The following is a 15,008-nucleotide window of genomic DNA, read 5'->3' as shown; positions in this document are numbered from 1 at the left end:
AATGGATCAGTAGTCTTCAAGGCATCTTGGTCCTGCAGTGGGACTTGGATTATCCAGTGGTGGTTGGAACCAGGCCAAGGACAGGACAAAACCACTTCCAGGACATGGCTTCGTCATTGCCCATGCAACTAGGATTGCAAGCAGAATTTCTCTGAATTTGACTACAGAAAATAATCAGTGAAACAAAAGGCAAGTCCACCAAACACCTCCCCTCTCCCCCAACCATTTCCTCCTTTCTCCCTCCCTGGGAAAGTAGAAAATAATTTTGCATGTTTTGACACACACACAAAATGCCCACCATCTCCCCTGGTAAACTTGGTTTCAAGTCACTAAGTCATGTCAACGGATAATGCTGCATTCATTATTCTGGACAACATCTTCAGGTTGTTTGATGCTTTAATTTGTTGTTGCTGTTGTTGATGTTGTTGGTAGGGTTGCCTGAACTCTGGGTCTGGGTGCTGTCCCTGAGCTGATCAGCTCAAGGCTAGTGCACTACCACGTTAGCCACAGTGCCACTTCCAGTTTTTTCTGCTTATGTGGTGCTGAGGAATTGAACCAGGACCTCATACATGCAAGACAACCACTCTACCACAAGTCTTCTTCAACCCTAACGATTTAATTCTTTAAAATTTATTTTTGTCAGTCATGGGCCTTGAACTCATGGCTTGGGTATTAACATATCCCAGAGTGCTTCAGCTCAAGGGGAGCCCTCTCCCAATTGAGCTACAGTGCCTCTTCCTGTTTGGAGATAAGTGACTCACAGACTTTCATGCCAGGATTTCCTTTGAACAGGTAAATTTTTAAATTATATTTCTTCTAGGTGTTTATTGGTACATTACAGTTTTTCTGGAACTTAAAGTTTTCTGTAAACCTTTGTCTTCAAGTAATGCAACAGCATTAAATATTACATTTCAAAGCTATCCTTTAGCACATCCATTTTAAAATTATTATCTTAAGATGAAATTCTAATTCTTTGTAGTAACAACCCATTAAAGTCCAAATGGGAAATATGCTAATTTCAGCAGCCTTGACTCTCCTTCCTCTTTTTTTTTTCTCTCCAGTATCTTTTCTTGTTTTGGAACAAGTGTCATGGAATATCCAACCATTCAAAAGGAAGATTATTCCATTAATTTAATAGAAAAGGAATCCAGCCTGCCTGCATCTCAAGGCAACTTTGAGTATAATGTTAATCTAATAATTCATGTCAGTGGATTTTCAGTCATTTCAATAATTTTTTGTTTAACCACTCATTAAAGAGGTCCCAAAAAGCTAGAATCAAAAATCATGTTCTTCTTTCTAAGAATGTTTTAAAAAGTAGTGATTCAACAAGACATATTCTATTCTTCCAAGATTCCTATGTGAAGAATTTCTGTTTTATCATAGCCCTTACCACTGATCCCTTCCCTTCAAAGTTGTAGCTTTGTTCAGTTTTCTTGTTTCAGCTTTCATTTTGGTATTAGCCTCAGTAATATCCTTGTAGTATTTGACAATGAAATCCCATTTATTGTTAGAGAGCTCAATTCATATTGCCAAAGGCAGACTCGTGAGCATATCATAAAGCATAAACTATTGAGTATCATTAACATGATCATATGCAAATATTCCATAAATTAATATAAGTACCACATAAATTTGCAATTTCTTAAACTTTTAAAACTGCAAAGTAGTTACATATCTATGTCATAAAATAATTCAGATCAATGGTAGAAGAGATTAAGCTAGAACTTTTGTTTATATCATTCCCAATATTTTTGTCAAATTTTCTTTTCTCATTAACATTCACCTTAGGGCCTGCTTTTCCTAGCAACAAGTTACAAGTTGATATCCTTGGTTTAGTCCCCTCTGAGTAACCTCTTTTGTTTCCACCACTAGTTAGTTCCTCATGTTAAATACCTGAGGAAAAACGTCCCATTGTGCCTGCAAGAGGAGTACCCAATTCGACTGTCTGTGCATACTCTTGCCTTGCTTTGTTTGGGAATGTGTTACCAGAGACAGGGGTATCAGGGATCAGGTAGCTGGAACCATGGTGTTAAGAATTATGGGTAGCAAAATGAGTAGCAGAGAATAGGATAACATGGAAAGGGTAATTGTGACTGTAATTGCTGAGTTGCATTGTCAGTAAATTGGGTAGCAGCAACAGCTTTGCAGGGTATTGGGTAGCTAATACAGGCATCCAGAACAATTTAGCATTGACAAGGAAGCATAGACAAAGTGAAAGATAAAAGTTGTGAGGCATTGTGGGAATTCTTTTCTACCCACGCTAAAAACATGGAGGAGGGTTATTTTAAACTAAAACTACAAAAGATAATTTAAGGTCTTGGTGCTAACAAATCTGTCCCGGTGTTATTACTTTAAACAGAGAATTCAAAGTGGATTTTCTTCATGAATACAGAGATCAAAGGTATTATAATTCTTCTTTCAAATGCAAATTAAAGGGAAAATTAGTCAGGAGGTAAAATTCATATTGAATGTTAATATTTAAGAGGAAAAGAAGATCCTAGATGGCAGACTAAAGACAAAGCAATATCAGAGCATTATATGTTCAATAATAAAGTAACTTTAATTGAAAATTGAGCTGGAATGTACACATAAGGCAAAGGCAAGCAATCAGCCTAACACCAACAAAGAAACACCATATTGTATATCTCAGAAAAAGGAACCAAGTTCCTTATCCTTGATTTCAATGATACACACACAGGCGTGTGCGCGCACACACACACACACACACACACACACACACACACACACACACACACACACATACACAAATGTATGCAACAGCTCAATCTACTCACATTGATTCAACATGAATCAAAGATCTTCAAACATTAAAAGTTTGAAGTCATACTCTGAAAACATTACAGGATGGAATAGGAGAAACCCTAGTTCTCCTTGGCAAGGCCGAAATTTTCTTAATAGAGACTCAGAAATACAAAAAAAAAAATCCAAGACAAATGGGTCAAATGGTATTGCATGCAATTTCAGAGCTTCCGCATGGTAAAGGACATAGCTAGCCAGATCACTAGAAAGCCCATGGATTGGGAGAAGATCTGCACTAGACATACAACATACAAGGGTCTCATATCTAAAATATACCTGGAACTGAAAAAATTAAATCCCTCATCAATAAATCTTCAAAGGAACAACTGCCCATTAAATAAGTGGGCTAAAGACTTAAAGAGAAACTTCTCTGAAGAGGAAAGAAGGATGCGCAATAAACACATGAAGAAATGCTCAACCTCTCTAGCCATAAAAGAATTGCAAATAAAAGCAACATTTTGGTACCACCTCACCACAGTTAGAATGGCAAAATCAAGAACTCTGATAACAACAGATGCTGGAGGGGATTTGGACAGATGAGAACCTTACTACATTGTTGGTGTAAGTGTAAACTTGTTCAACCACTGTGGAAAGCAGTACAGAGGTTCATCAAAAGACTCCACATAGAGCTATCCTATGACCCAGCAATCCAAATTTTTGGGCATTTAACCACATGATCACAAACAAGACCATACTAAAGCTACCGGCACACCTATTTTTTATTGTAGAATTATTTACCATAGCTATGATATGGAACCAACCGAGATGCCCCTCAGTAGATGAATGGATCAAGAAAATGTGGTATATATACACAATGAAATTCTATGCATCCATCAGGAAGAATATCATTGCCCCATTTGTTAGGAAATGGAAAGTCTTGGAAAAAATTATATTAAGTGAAGTAAGCCAGACCCAAAGCAACATAGGTTCCATGGCTTCCCTTATTAGAAATAACTATGCTGAGTCAAGCAGAAAAGGTCAGATAAATTGATGCTAGGGAAATGAACCCCAAGATAAGTATTCAATTTTTTTCTTTCATGCAGTTGTTTCTAACATATTTATAAGATGATTTCTATACTGCTTTTCATGGCTCTCCCCCTGCTTTCACTGTATTTGATGTTGGTACAATTTGTGAAGTGGAAGGGCAAAAACAAATCGTTTAACTAGGGATACAGGTGGACGCATTGCAACAATGAGATATACAAATCATTATGTCGAAAAATTAACTTTACAACTTTGGTGGAGGGAGGATGGTTTTGACCATCTCCTTTCCAGTTGAATTATAGGTGTAGAAGCAAAACGTAATACAAAGCAATACAAACCAGTTCTTACTATATATCATTTTTCTCTGAACATCTTAAAAATAAATTAAGACAACATGAAATAAAAAATCCCTTGATACTATCAAAATTCCAACCTCATTCTTCAAGAAATAGAAAAGGCAATCCAAAAATTCATATGGAACAGTAAAAAACCCCGAATAGCAAAAACGCTCCTCAATGGAAAGAACACTGCTGGTGGAATATCAATACCAAATTTCTAACTCTACTATAAAGCCATAGTAATCAAAACAGCTTGGTACTGGCATCAGGACCAATGGAATAGAATTGAAAACCCAGAAATGAACCTACAGACCTATAGCCAACTAATCTCCGATAAGGGAGCTAAAATAATAGAATGGAAGAAAGACAGCCTCTTCAGTAAATGGTGCTGGAAAAATTGGTTAACTGCTTGTAGAAAACTAAAGCTAGATCCTTATATATCACCTTGCACCAGAATCAACTCCAAATGGATCAAAGACCTTGGAGTCAAAGCAGACACTCTGAAAATATTACAGATGGAATAGGAGAAACCCTAGGTCTCCTTCGCTCAGGCCGAAATTTTCTGTATAGAGACCCGGAAACACAACAACTCAAAGAAAGGTTGGACAAATGGGATTGCATGAAGTTGCAGAGCTTCTGCATGGCAAAGGACATAGCTTTCAAGACCAATAGAAAGCCCACAGATTGGGAGAAGATCTTCACTAGCCATACAATGGACAAAGGTCTCATATATAAAATATACTTGGAACTCAAAAAATTAAATCCCCCAACAACAAATCCTCAAAGAAACAACTGCCCAATAAATAAGTGGGATAAAGACTTGAAGAGAAAAATCTCTGAAGAAGAAAGAAGGATGGCCAATAGACACATGAAGAAATGCTCAACCTCCCTAGCCATAAAAGAAATGCAAATCAAAACAACATTGAGATACCACCTCACCCCAGTTAGAATGGCTATAATCAAGAACTCTAACAGCAACAGATGCTGGAGAGGATGTTGACAGAAGGGTACCTTACTTCATTGTTGGTAGGCATGTAAACTTGTTCAACTACATTGGAAATTAGTATGGAGGTTCCACAAAATACTTCACTTAGAGCTCCCCTATAACCCAGCAATCCCACTTTTGGGCATTTACCCAAATGTTTACAAACAAGACGACACTAAATCTACCAGCACAACTATGTTTATTGCAACATTGTTTACCATAACTAAGATATGGAACCAACCCAGATGCCCCTCAGTAGATGAATGGATCAAGAAAATGTGGTATATATACACAATGGAATTCTATGCCTCCGTCAGAAAGAATGTCATTGCCCCATTTGTTAGGAAATGGAAAAACTTGGAAAAAATTATATTAAGTGAAGTAATGCAAGCCCAAAGAAACATAGGTCCCATGGTTTCCCTTATTTGCAATATCTCGTATGTGTATGAGTCAAGCAGAAAAGGTCAGATAATGTAACGTTAGGAAAATGAACCCTTAGAAATGTATTTGAATGTTTTTTTCTTTCATGCATTTGTTTCTAACTCATTTATCAGATTATTTCTTTGTTGCTTTGTATGTCCCTCCCCCACTGTATAACCCCTGCTTTCACTATATTTGATGTTGGTATAATTTGTGGAGGAGATGAGAAAAACAAGTCATTTAAGGATACAGGTGGACCAGTTGCGACTATGAGAAGTACGAGCTGTCATTTCGAAAACGAACTTTACAACTTTGGTGCGGGGAGGGGGGAGATTGGGTGGGGGAGAGAGGGAGGCTGGGAAGGGATGTGAAGGGTAAACAAAGGAGGAGGCTTCAATGCTTGATAAGAAATGTACTCCTTATCTTGCTTATGTAATTGTAACCCCTCTGTACAATATGTTCACAAAAAAATTAAAATTAAAATTAAAAAAAGAAAAAAAAACCCTAAGTTTAAAACATCCTTCTAAACAAGTTAAAGAAATAATGAGAACAAGTATTTTTAGAATAATTTCAGAGAGCTTGAACTCAGGGCCTGGGTTCTGTCTCTGAGATTTATTACTCAAGACTAGACTAGTGCTGCCACTTTAAGCCACAGTGCCACAGAAAAGTCTCACCAATTTTCCTCTCCAGACTGGCTTTGAACTAGGATCTAGAGGTTTCAGCTCTCTGAGTAGCTAGGATTATAGGCCTGAGCCCCTTGCACCTGGCTAGAATAATTGCTTACCTGAGAGAGAGGCTAGTTAGTATTAAATGTCAATCATGTTTAACTTTGTAAAATAAAGTTAACTGAAATGCCTTCCACTAGAAATAAGGAATTAAATGTGCAGATGGGTTACAAAGTTCTTACCAAAAGCTACATATTTTCCTTTTTTTTCTTCCAAAATTGTTTGCTTTCCAGAATCATACCTTATCTTTCCTTGCTGGTTTCTTTAGTTTATTTCATACATGCCCACAGCTCTTTCAACTATCAATTCGTATGTTAAGACCTTGCTAATATCTATTTTCAGTCCAAACTCCTTGTATGTACTTCTCATCCATATATTCAACTGACATAAAAACTTGTGAAATAGTAATCATCTCTTATCATTACTGGATATTAAAGTGTAAGTAAAATTTAAGAAAATAAAGAATACCATAAATAAACATAACATGATTTTAATAGTAATGCTAAACATAAATAAAACGTTGATTATTTTCCCGAGCAATTTAATAAAAACCTCAAGGAAAAGAAATCAACTTTTTTGAGGGCTGATATTATGGTTTAAAATTAGGACCTAACCTTGTCACTTAGGCTTTTTCCCTTAAGGGTGGTGCTCTGTATTTTAACTACAGCTCTCCTTCCAGTTTTATTTGGGGGATCATAGAGAGAAAAGAATCTCATGGAATACAAATTATTTGTGCCCCTATCTTGGGGTTCATTTCACATAACATCCTCTTATATGGTTATATGGTACCATGTACTAGTTACTCCAAGTAAGATTAACCATGGGACCTATGGTTATTTGAGCCTGGCTAATTTCACTTAATATAATTGTTTCTGCGTCTTTCCATTTCCTAGCAAATGGGGTGATGTCATTCTCTCTGATGGAGGCATAGAATTCCAGTGTGTCTGTGCATGTGTGTGTGTGTGTATGTGTGTGTGTGTGTGTGTGTGTGTGTGTGTGTGTGTGTGTATCACATTTTCTTGATCCATTTATCTACTGAGGGGCATATAGGTTGGTTCCATATCTTAGCTATGGTAAATAATGCTGCAATAAACATAGTTGTACTAGTAGCTTAGTATGGTCTTTTTTGTGATCATTTGGGTAAATACCCAAAAATGTGGACTGCTGGATCATAGGGGAGCTCTAAGTGAGGACTTAGAAAACATTATATCAAGTGAAGTAAGCCAAAACCAAAGAAACATTGGTCCTATGTTTTCCCTTATTTGCAATAACTATTACATGTCTGGGACAAGCATAAAAGTTCAAAAGCTATGTACATACGACCAGATAAGATGATGTTAAGTGAAATGAAACCCAAGATACGGTTTATAATCTACCAAGTGTTTTTTTTATTCTTTTTATGTTCCTCCCCCATGGTTTAACCCTTATTTTCACTATATTTAGTGTTGGTGCCCTGTATCTTGTATACACCCTTCTCTAGCTTGGGGAGCGGAAGGCAAAAAACAAAATAGATAAATAGTGATACAGGCTGACCCATTGTAACAATGAGATGCACAAGACACTATGTTTAAAAAAAGAGCTTTACAATATAGGCGGGGAAGAAGGGACAGGAATACAGGGGAGTGTAGTTGTGGAGGTGGGAGGGGAGAGTAGGGAAAAACAAAGGATGAGGTAACAATGCTTGATAGAAAATGTACTCATTAACTTGCTCATGTAACTATAACCCCTCTACACAGCATTTTTTACAATTAAAACCTCTTTTAAAGAACAGAAGGTGTGCCGAACACCTGTGGCTGACCCCTGTAATCCTAGCTACTCAGGATGCTGAGATCTGAGGATCATGGTTCAAAGACAGCCCTAGAAAGAAAGTCTGTGAGACTCTTATCTCCAATAAAACCACTAGAAAACAGATACTGGCGCTGTGGCTCAAGCGGTAGAGCACTCCCCTTGAGCTGAAGAGTGCAGGAACATCGCCCAAGAACGGAGTTCAAGCCCCACGACCAACAACAACAAAAAAAAAAACAGGTGTCATGTACACCAAGTATAGTAGCTCCATCTGTAATCCCAGCTGATTGGGAAGCAGAAATGACAAGGATCTTGGTCTGAGGCAGGCCAAAGAAATAACTGCCATCTCAAAAAAAAAAAGACAGCCATCTCAACAAATGAGCTGGCCATAGTGGTTCACATCTGTAATCCTAGCTAATTATGTGGGAGGCATAGGTAGCAAAGTCTCAGTCAATCTAAGATCTGACCAGGGCAGAAGTTCAAGACCTCAAGTAAATAAAATGGACTAGAAGTATGGCAAAAGTAGTTGAGATGCTTGGTGCTATACAAAGTCCTGTCTAGCAAGCAGAGAACCCCTGAATAGAACCCTAGTAATATTCCTTTCTTCCACCAAAAAGCCTAAATAACTTTGTCCTATTTGAACATCTAATTTCAAAGCCACTGACAGATCAGAGATGATGAAATTATCTTAAAAATTAGGTTTGCAAAAGAGACAAAATTCTTTAGGTTTTGAAAAAATTGAAAAGGTAGGAAAATGCATGTGATATTTGTTAGCTCCATAATTCTTGAAAACATAAAATGTACCCAAGTATTTAATATATATCCACATGTGTGCATATATCCATGTATGTATATATATATATATATATATATATGTGTGTGTGTGTGTGTGTATAATCATATATATATATATATATATATATACATACATATATATGTATGGTTCATCTTTTTTCTGTGTAGCAAATGGTACAAATGAATCTGTACAATCACTACTCAAAGGCATGCATAGACAAAGAGAATGAGCAGAGAACTCATACTCAGGAATCTATGGTTAGCCCATAACCTGAAAATCTTTTACATCAGTTTGCATGTGTCAGTTACTGCAGTACAGGGACAATACGATGGCAATGAGATACCAGGCAGATGAAATGATAAATGAGAGATACAAATGGTACAATATTCATTCTGATGAGTAAGAAGAAATTCCAGTGTGTGTGTGTGTGTGTGTGTGTGTGTGTGTGTGTGTGTGTGTGTGTTACATTTACTTGATTCATTTCTCTTTTGAGAAGTATCTGGGCTGATTCAGTAAGCATGGTTGTGCTGAAACCGTTACTATATCCTGGTTTGTATTCTTTCCGGTAAATGCCCAGGAGTAGAGTTGCTGGATTATATGGAAGTGGGTAGTCAAAAGAGGAGTGAAGTGGGAAAAGGTAGAAGATTGAATAGGAGAAAAGGTGTAAAATGCAGAGAGGAATACAGTAAATATCCTATAAAATTAAGCAGAGTGAAGGAAGAGCTGTATAGGGGAGGGTTGGAGGGATGGATGAGAATGTTGAAAGGTTTGGCATTGATCAACGTGTATTGTACGCATAAACTGCTTTGTTAAATGATAACTGCTTTGCTACTCAAAATAATAATTAAAAAATCATGTCCCTAAAATGTTATGCAATTAGAAGCAAAGCATGAGAATCTGCTCAGATAATCTCTAGGGTCAATAAATCTTTTTTGGTTAGGATAAGTTTTAGAACAACACTAATGATACATATCATTTGAAGAAAATTTAATGATTTCCAGCTATTTAAAATAATCATTTGTGAAGACATTGCTCAAGTGGCCGAGTGCTACTTAGTGAGCAAAGCTGTAAGATAATGAATTCAAGTCTCAATATCGAACAAAATTAAAAACAATCAGTATAATTCAGGCACTTTCCAGGGCACTAGTAGCTCATGCATTAATCCTACTTTAAATCAGAAAGCAGAGATCTGGGGATCTCAGTTCAATGTCAGCTTAGATAGGAACATCTGTGAGACTCTCATCTCCAATTCACTGTCAAAGAAAGCTGGAAGTGGACTCATGGCTCAAGTGGTAGAATTCTAGCCTACAGCAAAAAGCTCAGGGGCAGAACTCAATCCTTGAGTTCAAGCCTTAGAATAGTGCATATACATCACAAACAAAGTAAGTCACTCAATTTCTCAACTTTCCATTTCCCTAATTCTAACTCTAATTTTGGACAGAACCCTAAGAGTAATCTTGATGATAATAGTAACCCAATCCTAAAATTAATGGAAAATCCTCGTGTTTAGACACATTCTAACAGATACTCATTGCCTTTGAAATGATTTGCAGTTTGCTCCAAATACTAGATTCCATGACTTGGACTATGAAATCGTTCCCTGTTATGAATCATTAACCTCAAATCTTCATATCATGAAAACTATCTCAGTTTCCACTGATCTTAACGTTTACTGAACTCCTATATCTCCAAAAAGAAGTTGCAGGTTTATTTAAAATCTACTATAGTACCTAACCCTAACTATATATAAACCTTACTAGAAACCTAACTCTAAATTTAATCCTATTCAACCTTGAATAGGAAACTTGGGAAAACTCTGTAGTTTTTGTTAAATTTCAAACTTATTATACTTGAAAATGTTAGCAGAAACTCGGTTTTACTGTAAAGCTTACCCTTCCCTAAGCCTAAGTCTAACCTGAACTAGAACAGTAACCCTAACCCTAGAACTAATAGCCTTTGGATTCTAAAAGCCATACAAATACATTAGTTTTTATTCATCCTAACTTTGATTCAACTCATCTTTCTAAAAATAGTTTGTAGTTTTACTCAGTATCTTGCCATTTTTGTAACCCGAAACCTAACTGGAATATTGAGACTAACCCTCACACTAATCATACCCTAATCTTAATATTATTAGCACTTTCTTATTTCACATTCATCTGAATTCTAACTAGACTTGTTATTTGAAGATTTACTTTCAGTTTGGCCCTAAACTTTCCATTTCCCTAAGGCTAACTCTAACTTCATCTGGAACTGAAACCTAACTTTCACTCTAATGATAGTCCAATTCTAATGTTTAAGAAAAATACTCTAGTTTTTAATCATTCTAATGGATACTCCAATTTGCACTCTGGAAATGCATTTCAATTTGCCCTAATTCCCACAAATTTTTTGACTCTACCTCTGAAGTTATCTTTTTCCCTAACATGAAGTATTATATTATTTGTCCTCAAATTCACTTATCAGGAAAAATACTGTAGTTTCCAATGATCCTACCTTTCCCTGAATCCCTGTACCCTAAAACAATTTCAAATTTACTTGCCAACTAATCCATTACTTAACACTAACTCTTAAGCTAAACCTGGCTTGAAAACTCTCATTAATCATTACAAGAATGATCACTGAGAAATAAATATAATGATAATGCTCTAGTTACTATTCAATCTCTCATTTTTGCTCCTACTTGTTAGTGAAAACTGAATTTTTTTTGGTCAGTCATGGGGCTTGAACTCTGGGCTTGGGCGCTATCCCTCAGCTCTTCAGCTCAAGGCGAGCCCTCTACTGCTTGAGCCACAGCTCCACTTCCAGGTTTTTGGGTGTTTAATTGGAGATAATGAGTTCTCATGCACTTTGCTGCCAAGGGTGGCATCCAACTGCAGTCCTCAGATCTCAGTATCCTGAGAGGATAGGATGACAGGCATTGAAAAGTATGTTTTGCTGGGTGCCAGTAGCTCATGGCTGTCATCCCAGGTACTCAGGAGGTGAGATAAGAGGACTGGGCAGGAAAGACCCTGAGACTCTCATCTCCAACAAACCACCAGAAAACTGGAAGGAGTGCTGTGGCTTAAATAGTAGAGTGCTTGCCTTGAGCTGAAGAGCTCTGGGAGAGCACCCAGGCCCAGCATTCAAGCTCACAATCGAAAAAATGAAAGAAAGTAAAACATCTTCGCTGCAAAGATGTGGAGGTGTGTGTGGGAGGGTGCTGTGATTGAGAGACCAGGTGCTGGCCTCACTTTACAGACATTCTAAGAACTCCCCAAGTTTGCACCTGTTTGAAGCCACAGTAGAATGGATGGTATCTTACCAAGAACTCAAGTGTTCGAGGCCTATGGCAGGCAGAGAGTGGGCAAATGGGTGCAGGGGTGGGATTGTTGTGTCTGTATTCTCCCTAATGAAGGATGGATTTGGATGCTGGGTGTCAAAGTCTGAAGTAAAGGGTTGCAAGAAAGTTTGTGGTCTGATGAAATGGGTTTTCTCTGGGTATATGAAGATGGATGATGTCTGGCACCTCTGGTGGCTCACAACTGTTATCCTAGTTACTCATAAATCTGAAATGTAAAGATCATGGTTCAAAGTAGCTTGGGCAGGAAAGTCTCTGGGTCTTGATATCCAATGAGTCACCAGAAAACAGGAAACGTCACTGTGGCTCAAAATATAGAGTGCTCATCTTCTGCTGAAGAGCTGGAGGACAGCGCCCTGACCCAGAGTTCAAACCCCATGACCAACATTAAAAAAAGGAGTTGGCTGAGTTTTCGACAATGCAGTGTGTACGGTAGGAAATTCCATGCTGGGTTCTGAGACATTCCAGATATGAGAGGCTCAATGATGTGTCTACAGTTAGTCTGAGTATGATAGTGCCATCTTCTCATGGGTTGGATGTGATCCTAATAGAAGGAGTTCATGGTTTTGTTCTCAGGAACTTCTAAGGGCTTGGAATATTGGTGTGTGTGTGTGTGTGTGTGTGTGTGTGTGTGTGTGTGTGTAATTTTCCCTCGTCTTTTTCTGTCCCTTTCCTGGTTGCTGGTCTGCCTCTTTCTGATCTCAGATGGTGCCTCTCCTTCACACCGACCTTGCTTTAGCCCCCTATTAGGGTCTACAATGAGTCCTAAATTGCCACAGGCCTGTGTTCCAACTTTTCTCTGGCGCACAAGTCTAGCTGTCCCAATATTTGGTCACCTTCAGCGGATTCTGGGTCAGTGATGCCAGCTGGCATAGGGTCTCCTCTGCTGGAAAGGGAGGGCCTCAGTCATGTGATGTCCTATCCTTTTCCTCAACTGGGCCTCTGACTTCATATTCCTCTCATCAGGCTGGCAGTGGAGTGGGGAATGGGGTATTGCTGGTGGCTCTGGCCAACTCAAACTTGACAGCTGACTGAAGACTGCCCAAGCAAGGAAGATCTAGTGCTACATGGGAGGTGAGGGCAAGGTGGCTTGGAAGTATAGGTCAGTTTCTAGGAAATGTAAATGTACTTTATCACAGGACAGTCTATCTTCTGGCCTCTCAGGTCCTTCTAGACAATTCCAGGTGCTCAGAATACAGAGGCACAGTGTAGCGACCGTCTACTCGACCAGCGAGAAAGAACGACCACCACACCAGGAGTCTTCTCAGATCACGCTTTATTGGAGAGCCTTTTAGTTGATGGGAGAGCTTGGGCGCGAGAGAGAGAGTACACCCGAAACATAGCCGCTTATATAGGGAAATAGGAACGTGGGTCGGTCTATTGTTGGTCGCCTGCCTTTCACCATCACCAGGTGTCATGGGATTGGCTGGGGACTCTACCTGGCTCGCGCATGCGCAAAGCCCAGGCATCCCGCCAAGCACCGTCTAATATGGGGTGGTTACCTCAAAGCTGCAAGGGAGTGGGCGGAGTCTCGCCCCGGCTCCCTACAGCACAGACTAGATACCAGGGCCAGGGAACTGGGGGAATGAGAGACTGGTATGGCCAATACCTCATTGTTTTGGGGTATTAGTGTTGACCTGGCTATGCACTCCCTTGTGTACTTTCACTTCTTAACCCAGTGTTGGCCATACACCAGCCGCTAGTGGCAGTAGTGTGGAAGTGGCAGGAGTGGAAGTGGAGTCTAGGATGACCAAAATCAGGATTTATGGCCTTTGGGGGTGGCAAAGGATGTCTTTTAAAAAATCTTAGACCTGGAACTCAGCACCTAGGCAATATCCCTGAGCTTACTTTGCTCAAAGCTAACATTCTACCACTTGAACCAGAGCTCAACTTTCATCATTTTTTTAGTAGTTTAGTGGAGATAAGAATCTCATGGACTTTCCTGCCTGTTCTGGTTTCAAGCTGGCATCCTAAGATCTCAGACTTTTGAGTAGCTAGGATTGCTGGTATAAGCCACGGGCACCTGTTAAGGATGTTAGTGAGTGTGTGTGTGTGTGTGTGTGTGTGTGTGTGTGTGTGTGTGTGTGTGTGTGTGTGTGTTTGTGTGTGTTTACCGGGACTTGAACTCATACCACAGGTACTATCCTTTAGCTTATTTTCACAAGGTTGGTGCTGTACCACTTGAACTACAGTAGCTCTGCTTCCCAGCTTTTTAGTGATTCATTGGACATAAGAGACTGCCCAGGCTAGCTTTTCATTTTGATTGATGCTCAGGTCTCAGGCTTGAGTAGCTAGGATGACAGGCATGAGACACCAGTGCCCAGCTGATAATGGCCTTTCTCCACTGTGGACTGGGATCTCCTGAAAACTTTATTTTTTTCTTTGCCAGTACTGGGTCTTGAACTCAGTGTCTGGGCTCTGATCTCTTAACTTTTTCCCTCAAGTCTCATACTCTACCACTTGAGCCACAGCTCCATTTCTGGATTTTGGTAGTTCATTGACCAGAAGAGTGTCACTAACTTTCCTCCGCTGAGCTGGCTTTGACCAACAATCTCTGATCACAGACTTCTTAATAACTAGGATTTACAGGGTTTGAGCCACTGGAGGCATTGGGTAGAAGTTTTTCTTAAGCACTCTTCCCTGCATTTGCTCTGACTCCTCCAGGCAAAGGGGGCCGGAGGGTCAGGATCTGTGAAAAATAGGCTTCCAGGCACAAAATTGGCTGGGGTCTTTGGTAAAAAGTCAAGCTAATCTTCCCCTGAGCCCCATTCTGGGAACCCACCCTCTGCCCTACCTGTGACTCAAGTACAAAACT

Source organism: Dipodomys merriami, unplaced genomic scaffold, assembly GCF_024711535.1.
Source record: "Dipodomys merriami isolate MVZ:Mamm:240054 unplaced genomic scaffold, mDipMer1.0.p SCAF_43, whole genome shotgun sequence".
Classification (NCBI taxonomy): Eukaryota; Metazoa; Chordata; class Mammalia; order Rodentia; family Heteromyidae; genus Dipodomys; species Dipodomys merriami.
This window is presented reverse-complemented; position numbering follows the sequence as displayed.